General features: G+C 38.9%; 1 pseudogene; it reads right to left on the bottom strand.

Moving 5' to 3' along the window:
• LOC122435657 overlaps nt 1-14,340 on the bottom strand; it is a 104,784-nt pseudogene extending 90,444 nt beyond the window's left edge.
• Nucleotides 14,341-15,435: the final 1,095 nt, after the last annotated feature.

Genomic DNA, 15,435 nt, shown 5'->3' on the forward strand with positions numbered 1-15,435 from the left:
AAACTGAACCAGGAAGAAATAGAAGATCTTAACAGACCCATCACAAGCACAGAAATTGAAACTGTAATCAGAAATCTTCCAGCAAACAAAAGCCCAGGACCAGATGGCTTCACAGCTGAATTCTGCCAAAAATTTAGAGAAGAGCTAACACCTATCTTACTCAAACTCTTCCAGAAAATTGCAGAAGAAGGCAAACTTCCAAACTCATTCTATGAGGCCACCATCACCCTAATACCAAAACCAGAAAAGGATGCCACAAAAAAAGAAAACTACAGGCCAATAACACTGATGAACATAGATGCAAAAATCCTTAACAAAATTCTAGCAAGCAGAATCCAAAAACATATTAAAAAGGTCATGTATCATGACCAAGTGGGCTTAATCCCAGGAATGCAAGGATTCTTTAATATCTGCAAATCAATCAATGTAATACACCAAATCAACAAATTTAAAGATAAAAACCATATGATTATCTCAATAGATGCAGAAAAAGCCTTTAAAAAAATTCAACACTCATTTATAATTAAAACTCTCCAGAAAGCAGGAATAGAAGGAACATACCTCAACATAATAAAAGCTATATATGACAAACCCCCTTCAAACATTATCCTCAATGGTGATAAATAAAAGCATTTCCCTTAAAGTCAGGAAGAAGACAAGGGTGTCCACTCTCACCACTACTATTCCACATAGTTTTGGAAGTGTTGGCCACAGCAATCAGAGCAGAAAAAGAAATAAAAGGAATCCAGATAGGAAAAGAAGAAGTAAAACTCTCACTGTTTGCAGATGACATGATCCTCTACAAAGAAAACCCTAAAGACCCCACCAGAAAATTACTGCAGCTAGTCAATGAATACAGTAATGTTGCAGGATATAAAATTAACACACAGAATTCCCTTGCATTCCTATATGCTAACAATGAGAAAACAGAAAGAGAAATTAAGGAAACAATACCATTCACCATTGCAACAAAAAGAATAAAATCCTTAGGAGTATATCTAAAGAAACAAAAGACCTATATATAGAAAACTATAAAACACTGATGAAAGAAATCAAAGAGGGCACAATTAGATGGAGAAATATACCATGTTCATGGATTGGAAGAAACAATATTGTGAAAATGGCTATACTACCCAAAGCAATCTATAGATTCAATGCAATCCCTAAGAAGCTACCAACGGTATTTTTCAGAGAACTAGAACAAATAATTTCACAATTTGTATGGAAATACAAAAAACCTCGAATAGCCAAAGCAATCTTGAGAAAGAAGAATGGAACTAGAGGAATCCACCTGCCTACTTCAGGCTATTCTACAAAGCCACAGTCATCAAGACAGTATGGTACTGGCACAAAGACAGAAATATAGATCAATGGAACAGAATAGAAAGCCCAGAGATAAATCCACGAACCTATCCACCTTATCTTCGACAAAGGAGGTAAGGATATACAATGGAAAAAAGACAACCTCTTCAACAAGTGGTGCTGGGAAAATTGGTCAACCACTTGTAAAAGAATGAAACTAGAACATCTTCTAACGCCATACACGAAAATAAACTCAAAATGGATTAAAGATATAAATGTAAGACCAGAAACTATAAAACTCCTAGAGGAGAACATAGGCAAAACACTCTCTGACATAAATCACAGCAGGATCCTCTATGACACACCTCTCAGAATATTGGAAATAAAAGCAAAAATAAACAAATGGGACCTTATTAAACTTAAAAGTTTTTGCACAACAAAGGAAACTATAAGCAAGGTGAAAAGACAGCCCTCCGAATGGGAGAAAATAATAGCAAACGAAGAAACAGAGGATTAATCTCAAAAATATACAAGCAACTCCTGAAGCTCAATTCCAGAAAAATAAATGACCCAATCAAAAAATGGGCCAAAGAACTAAACAGACATTTCTCCAAAGAAGACATACAGATGGCTAACAAACACATGAAAAGATGCTCAACATCACTCAGTATCAGAGAAATGCAAGTTAAAACCACAATGAGGTACAATTACACTCCAGTCAGGATGGCACTGCTATCCAAAAGTCTACAAGCAATAAATGCTGGAGAGCATGTGGAGAAAAGGGAACCCTCTTATACTGTTGGTGGGAATGCAAACTAGTACAGCCACTATGGAGAACAGTGTGGAGATTCCTTAAAAAACTGGAACTAGAACTGCCATATGACCCAGCAATCCCACTCCTGGGCATACACACCGAGGAAACTAGATCTGAAAAAGACACGTGCACCCCAATGTTCATCGCAGCACTGTTTATAATAGCCAGGACATGGAAGTAACCTAGATGCCCATCAGCAGATGAATGGATAAGAAAGCTGTGGTACATATACACTATGGAATATTGCTCAGCCATCAAAAAGAATTCATTTGAATCAGTTCTAATGAGATGGATGAAACTGGAGCCCATTATACAGAGTGAAGTAAGCCAGAAAGATAAAGACCAATACAGTATACTAACATATATATATGGAATTTAGAAAGATGGTAATGATAACCCTATATGCAAAACAGAAAAAGAGACACGGATGTACAGAACAGACTTTTGGACTCTGTGGGAGAAGGCGAGGGTGGGATGTTCTGAGAGAATAGCATTGACCAAGTATACTATCAAGGGTGAAACATCAGCAGCCCAGGTTGGATGCATGAGATAAGTGCTCAGGCTGGTGCACTGGGAAGACCCAGAGGGATCGGATGGGGAGGGAGGCAGGAGCGGAGATTGGGATGGGGAACACATGTAAATCCGTGGCTGATTCATGTCAATGTATGGCAAAAACCACTACAATATTGTAAAGTAATTAGCCTCCAACTAATAAAAATTTAAAAAAAGAAAAAGAATAAAAAAAGAAAGAAAACTTTTATAATCCAAATTCTTGATCTACCAAACATACAGTGTCCATTCATTCATTCAATAGATAATTAATAATCACTGTGTTAGGTGATTGGTAAGGTATAAGGAATTGCAAATGTACTGGTGAAGATATATTATTGCCCTCTTCTCAAAAAACTAAAAATATACTTACCATATGATCCAGCAATTCCACTCTTGGGTATATATAAAAAAAAAAAACCCAAAACACTAATTTGAAGAGATTCATGCACTCCAATGTTCATAGCAACACTATTTATAATAACCAAGATATGGAAGCAACCTAAGTTGCTTTCAATAGATGAATGGATGACGGAGATGTGAGATATTACACACACACACACACACAAACATACACACACACACACAATGGAATACAACTTGGCCATAAAAAAGAACAAAATTTAGCCACTTGCAGCAACATGGATGAACTTGGAAGGAATTACACTAAGTGAAATAAGTGAGACAGAAATACAGATACTGTAAGATGTCACTCATATGTGGAATGCAAAAAATACAACAAACTAGTGAGACAAGTGCTCTTGTCTCACTACAACAAAAAAAAAATCAGTAGACTCACAGATTTAGAGAACAGACTAGTGGTTACCAGTGGGGAGGCAGGGGAGAGGCATTGTAGGGGTTAGGGAAGGGGAGATACAAAACTATTCAGTGTAAAATAGGCTGTAAGGATGTATTGTATTAATGCAACATGGAGACTATAGCCAATATTTTGTAATAACCATAAATGGAGTGCAACCTTTAAAATTGTTCAAAAAATTTTTAAATTTGTTATATTAATTCCCTTAATCAGTTCACAGGTTTGTGGGGGAGACAGGGAACCCCTCAAACAACATACCCTGCCTGGGAAAGATCTGCTGGCTTTGCTCTCAAAGAACATATGTGCCTGCAAAACCAAATATTCCCTGACTACCAAATAAACTTCATAGAGAGAACTGAGGACTAAAAGCATATAAAAGAATGAAAAGGACAGAGTGAGTTTTGACTGATTCCCTTTTGTATAAAACTACTTGAGTTCCTGAAGGAAAAAAAAATGAACACAGTAAAATCCTATTCTTATAGGAATAGGCACTGTTGCTGCTGCTAAGTCACTTCAGTCGTGTCCAACTCTGTGCGACCCCATAGACGGCAGCCCACCAGGCTCCTCGTCCCTGGGATTCTCCAGGCAAGAACACTGGAGTGGTTTGCCGTTTCCTTCTCCAATGCATGAAAGTGAAAAGTCAAAGTGAAGTTGCTCAGTCATGTCCGACTCTTGGCAATCCCATTAACTGTAGCCTGCCAGGCTCCTATGTCCATGGGATTTTCCAGGCAAGAATATTGGAGTGGGTTGCCATTTCTCTCTCCATCTTTTCTTGAATACTTCCTTGCCTGCCTCCTGCACCTCCCCCTGAAAGACCCCACCCATTACAGCTGTTCTTTGCTGAATAGAGTGTTCTTTGTCTAGCAATTGTCCCAGCATGCACTTTTCTCTGCATTCTCTATCTGCTGTCAGTCTGTAATTAGACACTACATAAAGATTACTGGGAACCAACACAAGTGATACCAACCCAGTCAACACTCCTCAGGGAGTGGAAGCACGCTATTATCCAAAAACAACAGAGGAAGCCAAGCACAAATTTAATCTCTCCAGAGCATACTTTGGAAACCTGCACCCACTATATACGCTCAAAGGCAAATCTCTCTGGGGTAGGCCCTTTCCCTACCATGGCACCCAGGTCCTACGTAGACTTGTCCTTTTGAAGACACACACACAACCACATACACACATACACCATTCAGATGAAGAGGCAGAAAATACCTCATAACCCCACAGCTGCTGGTACCAGGACTCTGCCCTTTAAGCAGCAATTATGATGGGCTCAGTGAATAAATGGCAACCCACTCCAGTATTCTTGCTTGAAAAATCCCATGGATAGAGGAACCTGGCGGGCTACAGTCCAAAAGGTCACAAACAGTCAGACACGACTGAGTGACTGAGCATGCACCTGCAAAACCACAATTCAGCCATAAGCTCAGTCCCTATAGTGAAAAAGTGTCAGGGAAAAATCTGAGCCAGAACTTGGAGCATGTGTGTGCTCAGTCACCCAGTCTGGTCCAACTGTTTGCTAGCCCATGGACCATAGCCCACCAGGCTCCTATGTCCATGAGATTTTCCAGGCAATAGGTTAAAAGCAGAAGAGCATTCCAGTCATATAACTGGGGGGAAAGAACAATAGGAAGGCAGGCATAAAACATCTTTGGGAGGCAGTGAACAACTCAGTTTGCCTGTAGGATTGGGTACAATAAAAGTTGTGATAGAAGTGAAGGCTGGTGTGCCACATGGGCATTGGTGCTAGCCTGCCTAGCTGTGAGCTTTAGCTCCTGTGTATTCCTGGCAACATTACCATATCATCATGCATCAGTCTCCTCAGCTTGAGAATAGGGGCAAAAACAGAATAGTCTTACTGTTGTTTTGAGAATTCAATGAGTTAATACATAGAAACTTGAGACCATGACTGGCACACAGAAAGTATTCACCAGATGTTAGCTGTTACCATTACTGTGGAGGCAGATCATAAATGGCAGTTTAAGAGAAGAGTGCGGGATCAGGTACTGTGCGGTCCTCAGCCTCTTCTTCCTTTTCAGTGACTGGAACTATTTTCTAGGAGTCTCTTACTCCAAGATACATGCTCAACTCTGCCTCGGGGTCTTAGATTTACCCTGACCACAGACCAGAGGAATCTCTGTCCAGGACTTGTCCTTTGATCACCCTTTGCTGATGGGTCATCCCTGACCTCAGGTTCCAGCATTTTTTTTTTTTTTTGCTTTTATTTTTTTTTCATTTATTTTTATTAGTTGGAGTCTAATTACTTTACAACACTGTAGTGGTTTTTGCCATACATTGACATGAATCAGCCATGGATTTACATGTGTTTCCAATCCCAATCCCCCCTCCTGCCTCCCTCTCCATCCCATCCCTCTGGGTCTTCCCAGTGCACCAGCCCCAAGCACTTGTCTCATGCATTCAACCTGAGCTGGTGATCTGTTTCACCCTTGATAGTATACTTGTTTCAATGCTTTTCTCTCAGAACATCCCACCCTCGCCTTCTCCCAGAGTCCAAAAGTCTGTTCTGTATATCTGTGTCTCTTTTTCTGTTTTGCATATAGGGTTATCATTACCATCATTTTAAATTCCATATATATGCATTAGTATACTGTATTGGTCTTTATCTTTCTGGCTTACTTCACTCTGTATAATGGGCTCCAGTTTCATCCATCTCATTAGAACTGATTCAAATGAATTCTTTTTGATGGCTGAGTAATATTCCATAGTGTATATGTACCACAGCTTTCTTATCCATTTGTCTGCCGATGGACATCTAGGTTACTTCCATGTCCTGGCTATTGTAAACAGTGCTGTGATGAACACTGGTGTACACGTGTCTCTTTCAATTCTGCTTTCCTCAGTGTGTATGCCCAGCAGTGGGATTGCTAAGTCTTATGGCAGTTCTATTTCCAGTTTTTTAAGGAATCTCCACACTGTTCTCCATAGTGGCTGTACTAGTTTGCATTCCCACCAACAGTATAAGAGGGTTCCCTTTTCTCCACATGCTCTCCAGCATTTATTGTTTACAGAGTTTTGATGGCAGCCATTCTGAACAACATGAGATGGTACCTCACTGTGGTTTTGATTAGAATTTCTCTGATAATGAGGGATGTTGAGCCTCTTTTTACGTGTTTGCCAGCCATCTGTATGTCTTCTTTGGAGAAATGACTATTTAGTTCTTTGGCCCATTTTTTGACTGGGTTGTTAATTTTTCTGGTATTGAGCTACATGAGCTGTTTGTTTATTTTTGAGATTAATTCATTGTCAGTTGCTTCATTTGCTATTATTTTCTCCCACTGTGAAGGCTGTCTTTTCACCTTACTTATACTTTCCTTCCCTGTGCAAAAGCTTTTAAGTTTAATTAGGTCCCAATTATTTTTGTTTTTATTTCCATTACTCTGGGAGGTGGGTCATAGAGGATCTTGCTGTGACTTATGTCAGAGAACATTTTGCCTGTTTTCCTCTAAGTTTTATAGTTTCTGGTCTTACATTTAGATCTATAATCCATTTTGAGTTTATTTTTGTGTATGGTGTTAGAAAGTGTTCCAGTTTCATTCTTTCACAAGTGGTTGACCAGTTTTCCCAGCACCACTTGTTAAAGAGATTCTTTTCTCCATTGTGTACTTTTTCCTCCTTTGTCAAAGATAAGGTGTCCATAGGTGCGTGGGTTTATCTGTGGGCTTTCTATTTCATTCCATTGATCTGTGTTTCTTTGTGCCTGTACCATACTGTCTTGATGACTGAAGCTTTTAATATAGTCTGAACTCAGGCAGGTTGATTCCTCTAGTTCCATTCTTCTTTCTCAAGATTGCTTTGGCTAGTCGAGGGTTTTTTGTATTTCCATACAAATTGTTAAATTATTTGTTCTACTTCTCTGAAAAGTACCATTGGTAGCTTGATACAGATTACATTGAATTTATAGATTGCCCTGGGTAGTATACTCATTTTCATGATATTAATTCCTCCAATTGATGAACATGTTATATTTCTCCATCTATTTGTGTCCTATTTGATTTCTTTCATCAGTGTTTTATAGTTTTCTATATATAAGTCTTTTGTTTCTTTAGGTAGATTTATTCCCAAGTATTTTATTCTTTTTGTTGAAAATGTGAATGGTATTGTTTCCTTAATTTCTCTTTCTGTTTTATCATTGTTAGTGTATAGGAATGCAAGGTATGTCTGCACATTAATTTTATATCCTGCAAATTTAGTATATTCATTGATTAACTCTAGTAATTTTCTGGTGGAGTCTTTAGGGTTTTCTATGTAGAGGATCATGTCATCTGCAACAGTGAGAGTTATACTTCTTCTTTTCCAATCTGGATTCCTTTTATTTCTTTTTCTTCTCTGATTGCTGTGGCTAAAACTTCCAAAACTATGTTGAATAGTTTTCATGGGCTATAGCAGAGAGTGGTCACCCTTGTCTTGTTCCTGACTTTAGGGGAAATGCTTTCAATTTTTCACCACTGAGGATAATGTTTGCTGTGGGTTTATCATATATAGCTTGTATTATGTTGAGGTATGTTCCTTCTATGCCTGCTTTCTGGAGGGTTTTTATCATAAATGGGTGTTTGAATTTTGTCAAAGGCTTTCTCTGTGTCTATTGAGATAATCATATGGTATTTATCCTTGAATTTGTTAACATGGTGTATCACATTGATTGATTTGTGAATATTGAAGAATCTTTGCATCCCTGGGATAAAGCCCACTTGGTCAGATGTATGATCTTTTTAATATGTTGTTGCATTCTGTTTGCTAGAATTTTGTTAAAGATTTTTGCATCTATGTTCATCAGTGATATTGTCCTGTAGTTTTCTTTTTTGTGGCATCTTTGTTTTTGGTATTAGGGTGATGGTGGCCTCATAGAATGAGTTTGGGAGTTTACCCTACTCTTCAACTTTCTGGAAGAGTTTGAGTAGGATAGGTGTTAGCTCTTCTCTAAATTTTTGGTAGAATTCACCTGTGAAGCCATCTGGTCCTGGGCTTTTGTTTGCTGGAAGAATATTTATTACAGTTTCGATTTCCATGCTTGTGATGCATCTGTTAAGATCTTCTATTTCTTTCTGGTTCAGTTTTGGAAAATTATACTTTTTGAAGAATTTGTCCATTTCTTCCAAGTTGTCCATTTTATTGGCATATAGTTGCTGATAGTAGTCTCTTATGATCTTTTGTATTTCTGTGTTGTCTTTTGTGATTTCTCCATTTTCATTTTTAATTCTGCTTATTTGATTCTTTTCCCTTTTTTTCCTTGATGAGTCTGGGAATGATTCATATATTTTATTTATCTTCTCAAAGAACCAGCTTTTAGTTTTGTTGGTTTTTGCTATACTCTCCTTTGTTTCTTTTTCATTTATTTATGCCCTAATTTTTATGATCTCTTTCTCCCACTATTATTGTGTTACTGTTAATTTCCCCTTTCATACTTGTCAGCATTTGCCTTATGCATTGAAGTGCTCCTGTGTTGGGTGCATATATATTTATAATTGCTATATCTTCTTGGATTGATCCTTTGATCATTATGTACTGTCCGTTGTCTCTTTTCACAGCCTTTATTTCAAAGTCATTTTATCTGATATGAGTATTGCTACACCTGCTTTCTTTTGGTCTCCATTTGCATGAGTTATCTTTTTCCAGCCCTTCGCTTTCAGAATGTATGTGTCCCTTGGTTTGAGGTGGGTCTGTTTTAGACAGCATATATAGGGGTCTTGTTTGTGTATCCATTCAGCCAGTCTTTGTCTTTTGGTTGGGGCATTCAACCCATTTACATTTAAGGTAATTATTGATAAGTATGATCCCATTGCCATTTACTTTGTTGTTTTGGGTTCGAGTTTATAAACCCTTTCTGTGTTTCCTTTCTAAACAAGATCCTTTAGCATTTGTTGAAGAGCTGGTTTGGTGGTGATGAATTCTCTCAGTTTTTGCTTGTCTGTAAAGTTTCTGATTTCTCTTTCATATTTGAATGAGATCCTTACTGGGTATAGTAATTTAGTTGTAGGTTTTTCTCTTTCATCACTTTAAGTATGCCCTGCCATTCCCTTCTGGCCTGAAGAGTTTCTATTGAAAGATCAGCTTTATCCTTATGGGCACCCTCTTGAGTGTTGCTTGTTGCTTTTCTCTTGATGCTTTTAATATTTGTTCTCTGTGCGTGATCTTCATTAGTTTGATTAATATGTGTCTTGGGGTGTTTCGCCTTGGGTTTATCCTGTTTGGGACTCTCTGGGTTTCTTGGATTTGGGTGGCTATTTCCTTCTCTATTTTAGGGAAGTTTTCAACTATTATCTCCTCAAATATTTTCTCATGCCCTTTCTTTTTGTCTTCTTCTGGGACTACTATGATTCAAGTGTTGGGGCATTTAACATTGTCCCAGAAGTCTCTGAGGTTGTTTTCTTTTCTTTTAATTCTTTTTTCCTCTCTGCTTCATTTACTTCCACCATTCTATCTTCCACCTCACTTATCCTATCTTCTGCCTCAGTTAGTCTACCATTGGTTCCCTCCAGAGTGCTTTTGATTTCAGTTACTGCATTGTTCATTATTGATTCTCTATTTCTTCTAGGTCCTTGTTGAACATTTCTTGCATCTTCTCAATCCTTGTCTCTAGTCTATTTATTTGTAACTCCATTTTGTTTTCAAGATTTGGGATAGTCTTTACTATCATTATCTGAATTCTTTTTCAGATAGACTCCCTATCTCCTCTTATTTTGCTTGATTGGGTGGGTATTTATCATGTTCTTTTACCTGCTGAATATTTCTCTGCCTTTTTGTCCACTCCAGTATTCTTGCCTAGGAAATTCCATGGACAGAAGAGCCTGGCAGGCTAAAGTTCTTGGGGTCACAAAGAGTAGGACATGACTGAGTGACTAAACAACAATCTGCTTCTGTCACTCCAGATCCAGGACTCAGCACTGTCACACCTCAATCCATAACCCTAAATATCCACACTAATGATTACTGCTGTTCAAGCAGTGATTTCTGTATCACTTTCCCTATGTTCTCAAAACCAAAGGTAGCCAAGTCTTAATGCAATCAGGCTTGGAGGTTGCACCTCTGCCAAGTTTGAAGATTGACAGTGTCAGCATACGACGAGGATATGGGCTGGACAAACATGCTGGAAAGAGAAAAAAAAAATGAGCCTCCAGCTCCAGTGAGGCTTTCCACGCCCTGGGGCTGCTGTGGCTGCTGTTCTTCTCTGCCCCTGTCCTCTGCCTTGTCCTTGCTTTTCTTATGCTTGTTCTTCTTTGCATTTTCTTCCTCCTCTCTGCCCTTCTTCTTTGCAGGAAGCTTGTCCTCCTTATCTTCCTCGCTGTTCTCCTTATGGCCTGTCTCCTCCAGCCTGAACCTGAAGAGATCCGAGTAGTTCTTCAGCCTGAAGGAAGGGGCAGGGGGCCTTGCTGGGCATCAGCGGCTGGACAGGGCTGGCTTTCTGGTCTCTTGTGTCTGAGTCTTCTTTGGACTTTTCCATTGGCTTATAATTGGTCTTTCTGTCTCTGATCTTGACCTCTTGAAATTCATTCCTCATATAGTAGATGGAACATTTTTTTAAAAAATGAATATATACTAAATCATGTAATACCCCTTCGTAAAGCCCACCAATCGCTTCCTTTTTCTTTCAGGATAAAATCCAAATTCCTTCCTAAGCTGACAGAGTTCTAGTATATTTCAGAGCCTACAGAGTTCAGAATCCTTAGTTCTTGACCCTGTTCACTTCTCTGATTTCATCTCCTATGATTCTCCTCTTCTTTCAATATAGGATAGCTGTACCAGCCTTAGTGCTGTTTCTTAAACACGCAGAGCTCGCTTCTGCCTCAGGGCCTTTGCACGTGTTCTTTCATACATGTTGAATATTCTTCCTCTGGGTCTTTGATTGATTGGCTCTTTCTTGTCATTTAAGTCTCTTGTCCAGCATCACCTCTTTGATGATAAATCTCTCTTACTATTCAGATTTAAGTGTGTGCACAAACACATTCATTGTGTATCATTCTATCCCATACCTCGTTCTTTTATTCATAACATTTGCAAGTTATTTGAACTTATCTTTTGTTATGTGTTTATTACTTCCTTCTCCCTCCAGAATAGAAAGTCCACTACAGGATGATTTTTTGTATTTTATTCATTGATGAGTACCACATATATTAATTGATTGAAAGCACAAACCAAATCGAGGTGGTAGTGATTTAAAGTGGCAGATGCCAGAGATGTTTTAAAGAGTCACTCTTGGTGCTATCAACTTAGAGAATATCAAGGTCCTAGCCCACTTGTAAGCCCCAAATGCCTCCAAAAGTCTAAAATATGGAAAGAAAATCTTACTTATTAGCACTTTTGGTGGCCCTGAACCCATTCGCACTGCCTTCTTTCTGCCTCTTCTTTCATGTCTCTCTATGCTTGTTTTCCCCATCCTTTTGCTTTATTCTTCTCTGATTATGCCCTAGCGTGCCTGTGCACACCTGGACATCTGTCTTGTTCTCCTTAGAGACCTTGGAGCCTATGGAGTTTCTGGATGCTTCCTAGAATCCATTCTGCATATTCTTTTCTTCTATCAAATCTTAGTGATGAATCCCCTTCCTTTAAAAGAGCACATTACTCAGGGATTTGGCCAAGATGATTGACATAATTAATTTAAAGGTGCTAGACTATGAATATCAGAAAAACATTCTCCTCTCATGCATTTAAGAAAAGCTACTGAAGAACTCTTTTCTAAACTTTTCTAACATGTTACTATGTCAGTTGTAATGTCATTGTTTTTAAATTCTGTCACAAGTTTTAAAATGTAAATCAAACTAATAGATGGGCCTTGATGTAAATCAACATGCTCACTTCCTGTCAAGTTGGCACCAAATCAATCCAGTTAGTCAAATCACCATAAAGGAAGAAAAATTGAAACATGGACTTTAAACTGCCTAGTTCCATGGATACACACAGCCAATTTCTGGCCTTTGTAGCTTAAAGAAGAGTCTAGAACAGGCAACTCTCTCAACTGGATATTAACCCTAGTTCAGACTCAGCTTCAAATCTATGGGCTGTGTTCTGATTTTAACTCATGAATGTTTGATTTACTGTTATTGTCAGTTTAGGGCAACTGCTCAGCACCTTTTCTGCTTCATTTGTTCCAGAATCTCAGGAAGTTTGGGTGTGCTTCTGAATAAATTCTGTTTCATGCTGACTTCAGAAAATCACCTCTAGCCTCTCCTGTGTATTTCTATATCTAGCCATGGTTGCTGCGAACTTTGTCACTTCCCCATCTGTTCTTCCCTAGTTGCAGCACTCACAGAATTCCAGCCCAGGACAATACTGCAGTATGATACTGCAAATAAGTGTCTCTGTTCAGCAAGACAGACTTTGCCATGGCATTGTTCCCATCTTTTCTCTTCCTTATCCAGTCTTACTTCACTTTGTTTACTAGCTGAGTTACCTACCAAAGGTGGTGTGTTACTTTATCCAGTTGAGGAAGTCTCTGGTTCACTCCTGAAGGATTCCTATACCAGAGATTCTAGGATAATGTGTGGATGAGTGTGACTGTGATTACCAAAGAAGGGCATCTTGCTTCTTCCCCTCCATGGCAACCAGGGTGCTGCTATCTGTGATTCCAGGAGGAGAAGGAGTTTGAAGTTCAGCCTCAGGGTTGATCCTCTCATTTCAAATGGACTCAGTGAGTACAATGCTCTAACACACCCTTTCAACTAGCAAAGTAGGGGTAAGGGGGTAAGAAGTCAAAGGGAAGTGCTCCTGTGTATAAAACGTGAAGAGCTGGGAAGTCAGAGGTTATGTGCAGCCTCACATCTGTGACTGGATGCTCTGGGCAAAAGCAAAAGAACAAAGAGCAAAAGAGGTGTAGGCAGGGGAAATGGTAGTATTAAGGCAATTATATTAGATATTTCTTAGACAGTATCAGAACCAAAGGATTAAAAGTCTTCTAATATCTTTATCCATCATTATAAATGTCACTGTTCAAAAAGAAATCACACCTGAGACCTTAAGGTGTCTCCCCACATCTACCACGCTCCCCTTGTACCAGAAAGACAGAGGAGAGGGATGAGGGTTCTCCCAAATCTACTTCACTCCTCAAAAATGAGGGAAACAGACCTCAGATGCTGCTCTATTTGGAACCCACAAAATGACAAGAAGACTTCAGAAATCCATCAAATAGGGATTCTGGTGATTTGGCCTGCTCAAGACAAACTAACTGAGAAATGGGCCTTTCAGGCATCCATATATATTATGTAGCTTTTTTTCATGATGCTCTGAGCCAATTCAAAGGGGAATCATCCCTAAAACTCCCTTCTGACACCAAAGCTGACAGCATTTACTTGGAAAACTTTGAAAAGGAAGTCTAATTGTGACTTTCAATTCAGGATTCTCCCACCTCCATTCTCCTTTTCATGGGAATTTCATTAATCCAGCCACCAGGCACAACCTCCTATTCATTCCAGTTTCTATCCTGATTACTAGCATGCATTCTTTTTGGCTTATTACCTCTAAATAAAGACTATTGAATAAATTTCTCTAGTTTCCATCAATAATTCAAATACTGTATCATATTCCCAATTTATTTTTTAAGAATTATATTGAAAATAAACCTCTACTTTCTCCTCTTAAAAATGATTCTGTTTTACCTCTTTTACTTGTGAAAAATACTAAAGATCTCATGTCAACTTTTACTAGAGACAGTGGCAGAGAATCCAAGCAGCCAAATACAAAGAATTCACATCTGTATGGAACAACAGAGGCAGAAAGTCTAGAACTTTCTTATGAAAAAATGGAAAATTGCTTTCCTTCTCTGAATCTCAGTTTCTTCATTGTAAAATTAAGACATCTGACTTACATTGGAAAAGCTAGTTTCTGACCTAAGGGTCACCATGTTGCCTTCGGCTGAGAGTTTTTAGTTTTCTTGTTTCTTATTTAATGACCTACAGAGCTTCACTGAATATAATGTGGTTTGAGGGCACTGGAAAGGCTGCTTCTCCCTCCCTTCTATGGGAAACATCTTTGGTTTGTTTGTTTTGTTTTGTTTTGTTTTGTTTTTGTATGTTTTGTTTTGTTTTGTTTTTGTAGTTTTGTTTAAATGCAAACTGGTACCCAACTCTTTGCAACCCACTGGACTGTAGTCGACCAGGCTTCTCTGTCCATGGGATTTCCCAGGCAGGAATACTAGAGTGGGTTGCCATTTCCTTCTCCAGGAGATCTTCCCAACTCAGGGTTCATCTGAGTTTATCTCCTGCATTGGCAGGCAGATTCTTTACCATTAAGCCACCAGGGAAACCAAGGGAAAACATAGATTCATCCTATTTATCTGATTTATTGGCCAAATTTCCAGCTGTTTTCCTCCCGCTAAGCAGTTTCTCATAAATGTACATTGCTTCAGAAAGTGTAGCATGTTAAGTTGTCATCAGTCAAGGAATGAAGAGCTTATTGAAGGGAAGGGGAAATAAAAAGGTAGAAGTTACATTCTCGCCTTTGGATGGCACCAAGAAGGGCAAATTTTAGCTACAGGGATTGTGGGAAGCATAGCACCAGCAAGGGCTTTGGGGATGGCATGGAAACAGGACATGGTTGCCATAATCAGTCTGCCACTTTCTCCAACATTCTGCTACGAGGTAGAACAGCTTGGGTCTTTTCTATTTCTTCTAAAAAGAATCTTCTTCTTCTTTCCCTCCTCACATCAACACAGTTGTATGCTGATAGAACAATCTATTCAGTACTTGACAAGACAATATTAGATCAAACAGCAGTCAGTCTTGCTCAAATGATCAAACATGAACTAGAATTAGATGAGGACAATGAAGATGCCCTGATAAAGGACAGCAAATCAGGCTCTGCACCATCTCTGAGACCCATCATCTCCAACTTCACAAGTTTATGAGTTCATGAATTAAACCCAACAACCTTACTGAGTAACTATTAGGTATCAAGCTCTGTTCTGGGGTCTAGAAGGGAAGATCAGGAAGTGAAAGCC

This window comes from Cervus canadensis, chromosome X (assembly GCF_019320065.1).
Source record: "Cervus canadensis isolate Bull #8, Minnesota chromosome X, ASM1932006v1, whole genome shotgun sequence".
Classification (NCBI taxonomy): Eukaryota; Metazoa; Chordata; class Mammalia; order Artiodactyla; family Cervidae; genus Cervus; species Cervus canadensis.